At 39.0% G+C, this 12,618-nt stretch overlaps 1 pseudogene; it reads right to left on the reverse strand.

The window, feature by feature from the left end:
- LOC131145837 (uncharacterized) overlaps window positions 1-12,618 on the reverse strand; it is a 21,525-nt pseudogene that overhangs the window by 7,721 nt on the left and 1,186 nt on the right.

A 12,618-nucleotide genomic window follows, 5' to 3' on the forward strand; every position in this document is an offset into this window, starting at 1 on the left:
GGTTTCCACCTCTCCATCAACACGTGCTATCATGGTCCTTTTATTTGGACATTGTGAAGCTATGTGACCTACTCCCAAACAACGAAAACACTTAATATCACGATTACGAGTTTGGAATTCAGTTTTACCTTTGTTGACATTGGGAACTTCGTCTTTCCTTTTTGGTGGTTCAGTCTTTGCCTTTAAAACAGCTCCTTCGTCTTTCTTCCAATTTGATTTCCATGAAGTAGAGGTGCCCGGATTTTGAAATGACCGAGTTCCTTTCCTTTTAAGCTGTCATTCCACCTTTATTGCCATGTGCACCATGTCCTCCAACTCCACGTAGTGTTGCAACTCCACCACATTGGCAATGTCCCGATTCAGCCCATTCAAAAACCTTGCCATGGTAGCTTCCCTATCCTCCTCTACATTAGCTCGAATCATGGCAATTTCCATATCTTTATAGTAGTCATCCACGCTCCTGTAGCCTTGCATAAGACTTTGTAATTTTTGATACAAGTCCCTATAGTAGTGACTAGGGACAAACCGCCTCCTCATAAGAGCCTTCATTTCCTCCCATGTCTCAATAGACCTCTCATGGTTTCTTCTCCTGTTTGTCACAAGTTGATCCCACCATATTATAGCATAGTCAGTAAACTCAATGACAGCGAGTTTTACCTTTTTCTCCTCAGAGTAGTTGTGGCACTCAAAAATCAACTCTACTTTCTTCTCCCATTCCAAGTATGCTTCAGGATCGTTTTTTCCTTGGAATGATGGTATCTTCATTTTGATGTTTCCTAGGTTTCTGTCAATCCCATCTCGCCATCTCGGATTTCTTTGGAAACCTCTACCACGCCTTTCTCCCCTTGGCACAAACCTGCCCTCATCGTTCAATGAAGCTTGAACCTCTTCATCTTCGAACTCATCCTCGTGGTTGCCATCAGAATCATCGACGTGCATACGCCTTTCTTGCCTTCTGGCATTAGGGACTCTTTGGGGATGCCCCTCGCGCCAAGTAGCAATAACAGCGTCTTGCCTATCCATCCGATCTCGAATCTCATTAAACACCACGTTCATGCGTTCAAATTGTTGTTGCATAGCCTGCAACATGAAAGAAGACTCGTCCCTTCCTTCTTTGTTTGATGTGTCACCCCTGGAAGACATATTTTTGAAACTATAGAAAAAAAAAATGTTAGAAATAATTCCTCACAACACACACACGTGTTTCACTCTTAAATTGGCTTTTTCCCGATATTAGTCTCACACTCTCTTGCCTTTTTCCACTCGCAGTTTCTCCTTTTCAGTTCTTTATTGAACTAACAAACGTGATCAAGAAATTCAACTTGTAGAATTTAAACTAATACCGACAGCAAGAAAAATATTATAGAAACAACGAATCAAAGGGAGAGGACAAAGAACTAGATTCTTTGAGAGAAATGAAACTACCAAAGTCACGAATCAAGAGAAAAAAGAAAACAATGATAAGTACCAAATGATAGTATCTATGGCTTTAATATCACACTTTTTTCTTTTTCTTTTTTTCTTTCTTTTTTTGATAAGTACCTTTTTCTTTTTTTTGAATTTTTTTTTTTTTTTTTTTTTTTTCAACTTGGTACACTGAAAACAAGAACAATGAAACAAAACGAAAGATAAAAGATAGAATGATAGCAAGAAATGAAAGATAGAAGATAGAAAAACCTGATTTTAGAGCCTAAGCTCTGATACCAAATGATGCGAACCTCAACCGACACGCGTTGAGACCCAGCAAACAAGGTTGGAATGCTTGCCCAAGAAAGCTAAAATTCAGATTTTGATAGGAAAACTCCGACCCAACGCTTACAAATGAAACGTGAACCAAAAGTATAAAGTAGCAAACCCCGACCCAATGATTATAGATTAATCATGAACCGAAGGTATAAAATTTTGAACGCCACAAGGAAGAGTCCTTGATAAGTTCGCAAGTTCTCTAAAGAACCAAAGAAGAAACAAATCCTCACTTTGCTTGATTTCTATTCAATGAATGTTTTTCTTACAATGTAAAGGCTATTTATAGGCATAGCCTAGGAGACAAAGCATTAAACACTTCAAACCACTCTCAACAACTCACAACAACTTACTAAGACTTCTTGCAAGATTACAAATTAGACTCAACAACTCACAACAACTTACTAAGACTTCTTGCAAGATTACAAATTAGACTCAACAACTCTCAACAACTTATTAAGACTTCTTGCAAGATTACAAATTAAATATAACACAAAAGTCAAAGGTAGGCTCAACAACTTACTAAGACATGTGCAAGCAAAACAAGTTGTCTTGCATGATTACAAATTAAACATAACACAAAAGTCAAAGTATCAAATCCCCCTATTTGAATAGCACACCATTATTAAGGAGATTAACACATTTAAGCTTCATCAAAAACTTGGATTATGTTTAGTAGACCTTCATATTTCTTTGGGCCAAGCTTGGAGTGGCCCGTTTTTGAATAAGCCCAAATATCTTGAATTAGCCCATGAAGTGCTTCCTTGATTTTCTTGGATCTTGCTCTAGTAATAGGCCCATTTGGAACATGCAATGGATCTTTTAACGATGCTTCTTGATTCTCATCACCTTTTCAGTTCTTTATTGAACTAACAAACGTGATCAAGAAATTCAACTTGCAGAATTTAAACTAATACCGACGGCAAGAAACATACAATAGAAACAACGAATCAAAGGGGGAGGACAAAAACTAGATTCTTTGAAAGAAACGAAAGAAATGAAACTACGAAAGGCACGATTCAAGAGAAAAAAGAAAACATTGATAAGTACCATATGATAGAATATATTGCTTCAATATCACCCCTTTTTTTTTTTTTTTGACTATCTCCTTCTTTTCTTTTCTTTTCCTTTTCTGATTCTTTTTTTTTTTTTTTCAGCTAGATAAACGTCACAAAACAAGAAAAATGAAACAAAACGAAAGTTAAAAGATAGAATGATAGCAAGAAACAAAAGATAAAAGATAGTAAACCTGATTTTAGAGCCTAAGCTCTGATACCAAATGATGCGAACCTCAATCGACACGCGTTGAGACCCAGCAAACAAAGTTGGAATGCTTGCCCAAGAAAGCTAAAATTCAGATTTTTGGATAGATATGAATGGTAGACCTCGACCCGTTGTTTACGACAAACAAGAACTTTGGTATATACGACCTGAACCCGTTCTTTAGTGCGAAACCCGAACCTCAGTATAAGGAAGACGCCACAAACGGTGGTGGAAAGCCGTTTGATAAGTCATTGGTGAACGCCACGGGAAATCCCGATAAGTTCGAAAAGTTCTTCAAAAGAACCAAGAAGAAACAAAGCCTCAAAGCCTCACATTTTTATTTCCTTCTTCAATCTTACAATGGTGAGATATATATAGCTAGTATGGGAGACAAGGACATTAAACACTTAACAATTCCCACACAAACATGGGAGACAAGAACATTAAATACTTAGCAATTCCCATACAAACATGGGAGACAAGGACATTAAATATACCAACTTACTAGACACATTTAATGACTCTCACAACTTACTAAAATCCTATGCAAGCTAGTTGCCTTGCAATACACCATTAAGTCAAATCCTATATTTGAATTAGCACACAATTATTAATAAGGAGATTAAAGCCATTAAACAAGATTAGATCCATCACAAACTTGAATTAAGTTTAGTAAGTCTTCATCTTTCAAGGTCATGCTTGGAGTGCCCCATTTTTGAATAAGCCCAAATATCTTGAATCAGCCCGTGAAGTATTTCTTTGATCTTCTTGGATCTCGATCTGATGATAGGCCCAACTGAAACATGTAATGGATCCTTCCATGGTGCTTATTGATTCTCATCAAAACCTTAAACTCTAACCCTTAACCCTAAACCTTAAACCCTAAATCCTAAACCCTAAACTCTAGACACTAAGCCTTAAACACTAAACCCTAAACCCTCAACCCTAAACACTAAACCCTAAACCCAAACCCTAAACCCTAAACCCTAAACCCTTAACCATAAACCCTAAACCCTAAACCCTATGCCCTAAACCCTTAATCCTAAACCCCAAACCTTGAACCGTAAAACTTCAACCCTAAGCCCGAAAACCTAAACACTAAACCCTAAAACCTAAACCCTAAATCCTAAACCATAAAACCTAAACCCTAAACCCTAAACCCTAAACCCAAAACCCAAAACCCAAATTCTAATCCCTAACCCTAAACCCTAAGTCTTGAACCCTTATTCCTAAACCCTAAACACTAAACCTTAAACCCTAAAACCTAAGGCCTAAACCCTAAACCCAAAACCCTAAACCCCAAACCCTAACACTAAACCCTAAACCTTAAACCCTAAACCCAAAGCCCAAAACCCCAAACCCTAAACACTAAACACTAAACCCTAAACCCTAAACCCTAATCCCTAATCCCAAATCCCAAACCCTAAACCCTAAACCCTAAACACTAAACCCCAAACCCCAAACCCTAAAACCCAAACCCTAAACCCTAAACTCTAATCCCTCCACCTTAAACCCTAAACCCTAAATCCAAATCCCTAACCCTAAACCCTAAATAATAAAGCCTAAACCCAAAACCAAAAACCCTAAACCCTAATCCCTAACACCAAACCCTAAGCCCTAAACCCTAAATCCTAAACCCCAAACTTTGAACCGTAAAGCTTAAACCAAAAACCCTAAAACCCAAACTCTAAACCCTAAAACCTAAACACTAAATCCAAAACCTGAAATGTTAACCCCTAAACCCTAAAGCCTAAAGCCTAGACCCTAACAATAAACCATAAACCCTAAAGCCTAAACGCTGCACCATAAACCCTAAGCCCTAATCCCTACACCTAAAGCACTAAACCCCAAATCAAAAACCCTAATCCCCATACCCTAAACCCTAAACACGTAACCCAAAACCCTAAACCCTAAACCCTAATCCCTAACCCTAAACCCTAAGCACTAAACACTAAATCCTAAACCCTAAACCATGAATCGTAAAACTTAAACCCTAAACCCGAAAACCAAAACCCTAACCCAAAAACCTAAACCCTAAATCCTAAACCCTAAAACCTAAACCCTAAACCCTAAACCCAAAACACTAAACCCTAACCCTAAACCCTAAATGCTAGACCCCAAACCCTAAGCCCTAATCCCTAAACCATAAGCCCTAAACCACAAACCCTAAACCCTAAACCCTAAACCCTAAACCCTAAACCTTAACCCCTAAACACTAAACCCTAAACCATAAACCCTAAACCCTAAACCCTAGTCCCAAACTCTAAACCCTAAACCCTAAACCGTTAATCCTAAACCCTAAACCCTAAAACCTAAACCCTAAACCCTAAAACCTAAGCCCTAAATCCAAAACCCTAAACCCTAAACCCTAACACTAAACCCTAAACCCAAAATCCTAAACCCTAAACTCGAGACACTAAGCCCTAAACACTAAACCCTAAACCCTAAACCCTAAACCATAATCTCTAAACCCCAAACCTTGAATCGAAAAACTTAAACCCTAAACCCCGAAAGCCTAAACACTAAACCCTAAAACCAAAACCCAAAATCCTAAACCCTGAAACCAAAACCCGAAACCCTAAACCCTAAACCCTAAAGCCTAAACCCTAACCCTAAACTCTAAACCCTAAACCCAAAACCCTAAACCCTAATCCCTATACCCTATACACTAAATCCAAAACCCTAAACCCTAAACCCTAAACACTAATCCCTAACCCTAAACCCTAAGCCCTAAACCCTAAATCCTAAACCCCAAACCTTGAACCATAAAACTTAAACCCTAAACCCGAAAACCTAAACCCTAAAACCTAAACCCTAAAATCTAAACCCTAAACCCTAACCCTAAACCCTAAACCCTAAACCCTAAACCCTAATCTCTAAACCCAAATCCAAAACCCTAAACGCTAAACCATAAACACAAAACCCTAAACCCAATACCCCAAACCCCAGGCCTAAAACCGAAACCGTAAACCCAAAACCATCCCTAACCCTAGACCCTCGACCCTAAACCCTAAAACCTAAACCCTAAACCCTAAACCCAAAACCCTAAACCCTAAACCCTAAACCCTACAAACTAAACCCAAAACCTAATCCCTAACCCTAAACCCAAAACCCAAAACCCTAAACCCTATACACTAAAACCTAAACCCTAATCCCTAAACACTAAACCCTAAACCCTAAACCGGAAAACCTAAACCCTGAGCCTTAACCCTAAACCCTAAACCCTAAACCATAATCCCCAAACCCTAAACCCTAAACCCTAAGCCCAAAACTCTAAGCACTAAACCCTAAACCCCAAATCCCAAAAACCTAAACCCTAAACCCCAAACCATAAACCCTAAACACTAAGCCCTAAACCCTAAACCGTAATCCCAAACCCTAAACCTTAAGCCCTAAGCACTAAACCCTAAACCCCTAATCCCAAAACCCTAAACCCTAAACCCTAAACCCTAAACCCTAAACCCTAAACACTAAACCCTAAACCCTAAACCCTAAACCCATAATCCCCAACCCTAAACCCAAAACCCTAAACCTTAAACTCTAACCCTTAACCCTAAACCCTAAACCCTAAACTTAGAACACTAAGCCCTAAACATTAAACCCTAAACCCTAAACCCAACCCCTAAACCCTAAACCCTAAACCCTAAACCATAAACCATAAACCCTAAACCCAAAACCCTACGCCCTAAACCCTTAACCCTAAACCCCAAACCTTGAATAGTAAAACTTAAAGCCTAAACCCGTAAACCTAAACACTAAACCCTAAAACCTAAACCCTAAATCCTAAACCCTAAAGCCTAAACCCTAAACCCTAAAGCCCTAAACTGTAAACCCTAAACCCTAAACCCTAAACCCAAACCCTAATCCCTTACCCTAAACCCTAAGCCTTGAACACTTAATCCTAAACCCTAAACCCTAAAACCTAAACCCTAAACCCTAAAACCTAAGCCCTAAAGCCTAGACCCAAAACCCAAAACCCTAAACCCAAAACCCTAACACTAAACCCTAAACCCTAAACCCTAAACCCTAAACCAAAAACCCAAAGCCCAAAACCCCAAACGCTAAACACTAAACACTAAACCCTAAAAACTAAACCCAAATCCCTAATCCCAAATCCCAAGCCCTAAACCCTAAACCCTAAACACTAAACCCTAAACACTAAACCCTGAATCCTAAACCCCAAACCCTAAACCCTAAACCCTAAAACCTAAACCCTAAACCATAAACTCCAATCCCTACACCCTAAACCCTAAACCCTTATCCCTAACTCTAAACAGTAAACCCTAAACCCTAAACCCTAATCCCTAACCCTAAACCTTAAGCCCTAAACACTAAACACTAAACCCTAAACCCTAAACCCTAAACCCTAATCGCTAATCCAAAATCCCAAACGCTAAACCCTAAACCCTAAAAACTAAACCCTAAACCCTACAACCTAAACCCTAAACCCTAAAACCAAAACTCTAAACCCTAAACCCCTAACCCTAAACCTTAAGCCCTAAACACTAAACACTAAACACTAAACCCTAAACCGTAAACCCTAATCCCTAACCCTAAACCGTAAACCCTAAACCCTATACACTAATCCCTAAACCCTAAAACCAAAACTCTAGACACTAAGCCTTAACCACTAAACCCTAAACCCTAAGCCCGAAACCTTAAACCCTAAGCACTAAACCCTAAACCCCTGATCCCAAAACCCTAAACCCTAAACCCTAAACCCTAAACCCTAAACCCAAACCCTAAACCCTAAACCCTGAACCCCAAACCCAAACCCTAAACCCTAAACCCTAAACCCAAAACCATAAACCCTAAACCCTAAACCCTATGCCCTAAACCCCAAACCTTGAACCGTAAAACTTAAACCCTAAACCCGAAAACCTAAACACTAAACCCTAAAACCTAAACCCTAAACCCTAAACCCTAAACCCTAAACCCTAAACCCTAAACCCTAACCCTAAACCCTAAACCCTAAGCCCTAAACGCTAAATCATAAACCCTCAACTTTGAACCGTAAAACTTAAACAAAAAACCCTAAAACCCAAACTCTAAACCCTAAATCCTAAACCCTAAAAGTTAAACCCTAAACCCTAATCCCTAAACCCTTACAATAAACCATAAACCCTAAACCCTAAATGCTGGACTTTAAACCCTAAGCCCTAATCCCTAAACCCAAAACACTAAACGCCAAATCAGAAACCTTAATCCCCAAACCCTAAACCCTAAAGCCTAAACCCTAAACCCTTAATCCAAAACCCAAAACCCTAAAGCCTAATCTCTAAACCATAAACGCTAAGCCCTAAACACTAAACCCTAATCCCTCAACCCAAAACCCTAAACCCTAATCCCTAACCATAAACCCTAAGCCCTAAACACTAAATCCTAAACCCAAAACCACGAATCGTAAAACTTAAACCCTAAACCCAAAAACCAAAACCTTAAACCCAAAAACCTAAACCCTAAAACCAAAACCCTAAACCCTAAACCCTAAACCCTAACTGATGAGAATCAATAAGCACCATGGAAGGATCCATTATATGTTTCAGTTGGGCCTATCATTAGAGCGAGATCCAAGAAGATCAAAGAATTACTTCACGGGCTGATTCAAGATATTTGGGCTTATTAAAAATTGGAGCACTCCAAGCATGGCCCAAAGAAAGATGAAGACTTACTAAACTTAATTCAAGTTTGTGATGAAGCTAATCTTGCTTGATGGCTTTAATCTCCTTATTAATAATTGTGTGCTAATTCAAATATAGGATTTGACTTAATGGTATATTGCAAGGCAACTTAGTTTGCATAGGATTTTAGTAAGTTGTGAGAGTCATTAAATGTGTCTAGTAAGTTGGTATATTTAATGTCCTTGTCTCCCATGTTTGTATGGGAATTGCTAAGTATTTAATGTTCTTGTCTCCCATGTTTGTGTGGGAATTGTTAAGTGTTTAATGTCCTTGTCTCCCATACTAGCTATATATATCTCACCATTGTAAGAAGGAAGAGAATGGAATAAAAATGTGAGGCATTGAGGCTTTGTTTCTTCTTGGTTCTTTTGAAGAACTTTTCGAACTTATCGGGATTTCCCGTGGCGTTCACCAATGACTTATCAAACGGCTTTCCACCACCGTTTGTGGCGTCTTCCTTATACCAAGGTTCGTGTTTCGCACTAAACAACGGGTTGAGGTCGTATATACCAAAATTCTTGTTTGTCGTAAACAACGGGTCGAGGTCTACCATTCATTTCTATCCAAAAATCTGAATTTTAGCTTTCTTGGGCAAGCATTCCAATATTGTTTGCTGGGTCTCAACGCGTGTCGTTTGAGGTTCGAATCCTTTTGAAGAAAAAAAAAAAAGATACGTCAGTAAAGAAAAAAAGAAAAAAAGGAGACAGTCAAAAAAAGAAAAGAAAGCAAAAAGAAATTTTTTTTTTTTTTTTTTCCACTCCTTTGATTCGTTGTTTCTATAATTTTTTCTTGCCATTGGTATTGGTTTAATATTACATGGAATGGATTCGAGGTCGAATCCTTTTGAAGAGTGGGGGAATGATGAGAATCAATAAGCACCATGGAAGGATCCATTATATGTTTCAATTGGGCCTATCATCGGAGCGAGATCCAAGAAAATCAAAGAAATACTTCACGGACTAATTCAAGATATTTGGGCTTATTCAAAAATGGGGCACTCCAAGCTTGGCCCAAACAAGGATGAAGGCTTAATAAATTTAATCAATGTTTTGGATGAAGCTAATCTTGCTTAGTGGCTGTAATCTCCTTATTAATGGTGTGCTAGTCAACTAGGAGATTTGACTTTTGACCTTTTTGTCTTTACATTTAATTTGTAATTTGTAAGAAAACTTAGCTTGCATGGGATTTTAGTAAGTTGTGAGAGTCATTAAATGTGTCTAGTAAGTTGGTATATTTAATGTCCTTGTCTCCCATGTTTGTATGGGAATTGCTAAGTATTTAATGTTCTTGTCTCCCATGTTTGTGTGGGAATTGTTAAGTGTTTAATGTCCTTGTCTCCCATACTAGCTATATATATCTCACCATTGTAAAAAGGAAGAGGAGGAAATAAAAATGTGAGGCTTTGAGGCTTTGTTTCTTCTTCGTTCTTTTGAAGAACTTTTCGAACTTATCGGGATTTCCCGTGGCGTTCACCAATGACTTATCAAACGGCTTTCCACCACCGTTTGTGGCGTCTTCCTTATACCAAGGTTCGTGTTTCGCACTAAACAATGGGTTGAGGTCGTATATACCAAAGTTCTTGTTTGTCGTAAACAACGGGTCGAGGTCTACCACTCATATCTATCCAAAAATCTGAATTTTAGCTTTCTTGGGCAAGCATTCCAACTTTGTTTGTCTCAACGCGTGTCGTTTGAGGTTTGCATCACTAACCCAAAACCCTAAACCCTAAACGCTGGACCCCAAACCCTAAGCCCTAATCCCTAAACCCAAAACACTAAACCCAAAACCCTAACCCTAAGCCCCAAACCCCAAACCCTAAACCCTAAACCCTAAACCCTAAACCCTAAACCCTAAACCTTAAACCCTAAACACTAAACCCTAAACCATAAACCCTAAACCCAAAACCCAAAACCCTAAACCCTAATCCCAAACCCTAAACCCTAAGCCTTGAACCCTTAATCCTAAACCCTAAACCCTAAACCCTTAATCCTAAACCCTAAACCCTAAAACCTAAACCCTAAAACGTAAGCCCTAAATCCTAAACCCTAAACCCTAAATCCTAACACTAAACCCTATACCCAAAATCCAAAACCTTAAACTCTAGACACTAAGCCCTAAACCCTAAACCCTAAACCCAAACCCTAAACCCTAAACCATAATCCCTAAACCCTACGCCCTAAATCCTGAATCCTAAACCCCAAACCCTGCATTATAAAACTTAAACCCTAAACCCGAAAACCTAAACACTAAACTCTAAAACCTAAACCCAAAATCCTAAAGCCTGAAACCTAAACCCTAAACCCTAAACCCTAAACCCTAAACCCTAAAGCAGAAACCCTAACCCTATACTCTAAACCCTAAACCCAAAACCCTAAACCCTAATCCCTATAACCTATACACTAAATCCTAAACCCTAAACCCTAAACTCTAAACCCTAAACACAAATCCTAACCCTAAACCCTAAGCCCTAAACCCTAAATCCTTAACCCCAAATCTTGAACCGTAAAACTTAAACCCAAAACCCGAAAACCTAACGCCTAAACCCCAAAACCTAAACCCTAAATTCTAAACCCTTACATAAACCCTAAACCCTAAAGCCTAAACCCTAATCTCTAACCCAAATCAAAATCCCCAAACGCTAAACCCTAAACACTAAACCCTAAACCGAATACCCCAATCCTAAAACCTAAACCGTAGATCCTAAACCATAATCCCTAGCCCAAAACCCTAGACCCTAAACCCAAAACCCTAAACCCTACAAACTAAACCCAAAAACCTAATCCCTAACCCTAAACCCTAAACCCTAAACCCAAACCCTAAACCCTAAACCATAATCCCTAAACCCTACGCCCTAAATCCTGAATCCTAAACCCCAAACCCTGCATCATAAAACTTAAACCCTAAACCCGAAAACCTAAACACTAAACTCTAAAACCTAAACCCAAAATCCTAAACCCTAAACCCTAAACCCTAAACCCTAAACCCTAAACCCTAAACCTTAAACCCTAAACACTAAACCCTAAACCATAAACCCTAAACCCAAAAACCCAAAACCCTAAACCCTAATCCCAAACTCTAAACCCTAAGCCTTGAACCATTAATCCTAAACCCAAAACCCTAAACTATTAATCCTAAACCCTAAAACCTAAAACCTAAACCCTAAAACGTAAGCCCTAAATCCTAAACCCTAAACCCTAAATCCTAACACTAAACCCTAAACCCAAAATCCAAAACCTTAAACTCTAGACACTAAGCCCTAAACCCTAAACCCCTAAACCCAAACCCTAAACCCTAAACCATAATCCCTAAACCCTACGCCCTAAATCCTGAATCCTAAACCCCAAACCCTGCATTATAAAACTTAAACCCTAAACCCGAAAACCTAAACACTAAACTCTAAAACCTAAACCCAAAATCCTAAAGCCTGAAACCTAAACCCTAAACCCTAAACCCTAAACCCTAAACCCTAAAGCAGAAACCCTAACCATATACTCTAAACCCTACACCCAAAACCCTAAACCCTAATCCCTAATCCCTATAACCTATACACTAAATCCTAAACCCTAAACCCTAAACTCTAAACCCTAAACACAAATCCTAACCCTAAACCCTAAGCCCTAAACCCTAAATCCTTAACCCCAAATCTTGAACCGTAAAACTTAAACCCAAACCCGAAAACCTAACCCCTAAACCCCAAAACCTAAACCCTAAATTCTAAACCCTTACTAAACCCTAAACCCTAAAGCCTAACCCTAATCTCTAACCCAAATCAAAATCCCCAAACGCTAAACCCTAAACACTAAACCCTAAACCGAATACCCCAATCCTAAAACCTAAACCGTAGATCCTAAACCATAATCCCTAGCCCAAAACCCTAGACCCTAAAAAACCCAAAACCCTAAACCCTACCACTAAACCCAAAACCTAATCC

This window comes from Malania oleifera, chromosome 13 (assembly GCF_029873635.1).
Source record: "Malania oleifera isolate guangnan ecotype guangnan chromosome 13, ASM2987363v1, whole genome shotgun sequence".
NCBI lineage: Eukaryota > Viridiplantae > Streptophyta > Magnoliopsida > Santalales > Ximeniaceae > Malania > Malania oleifera.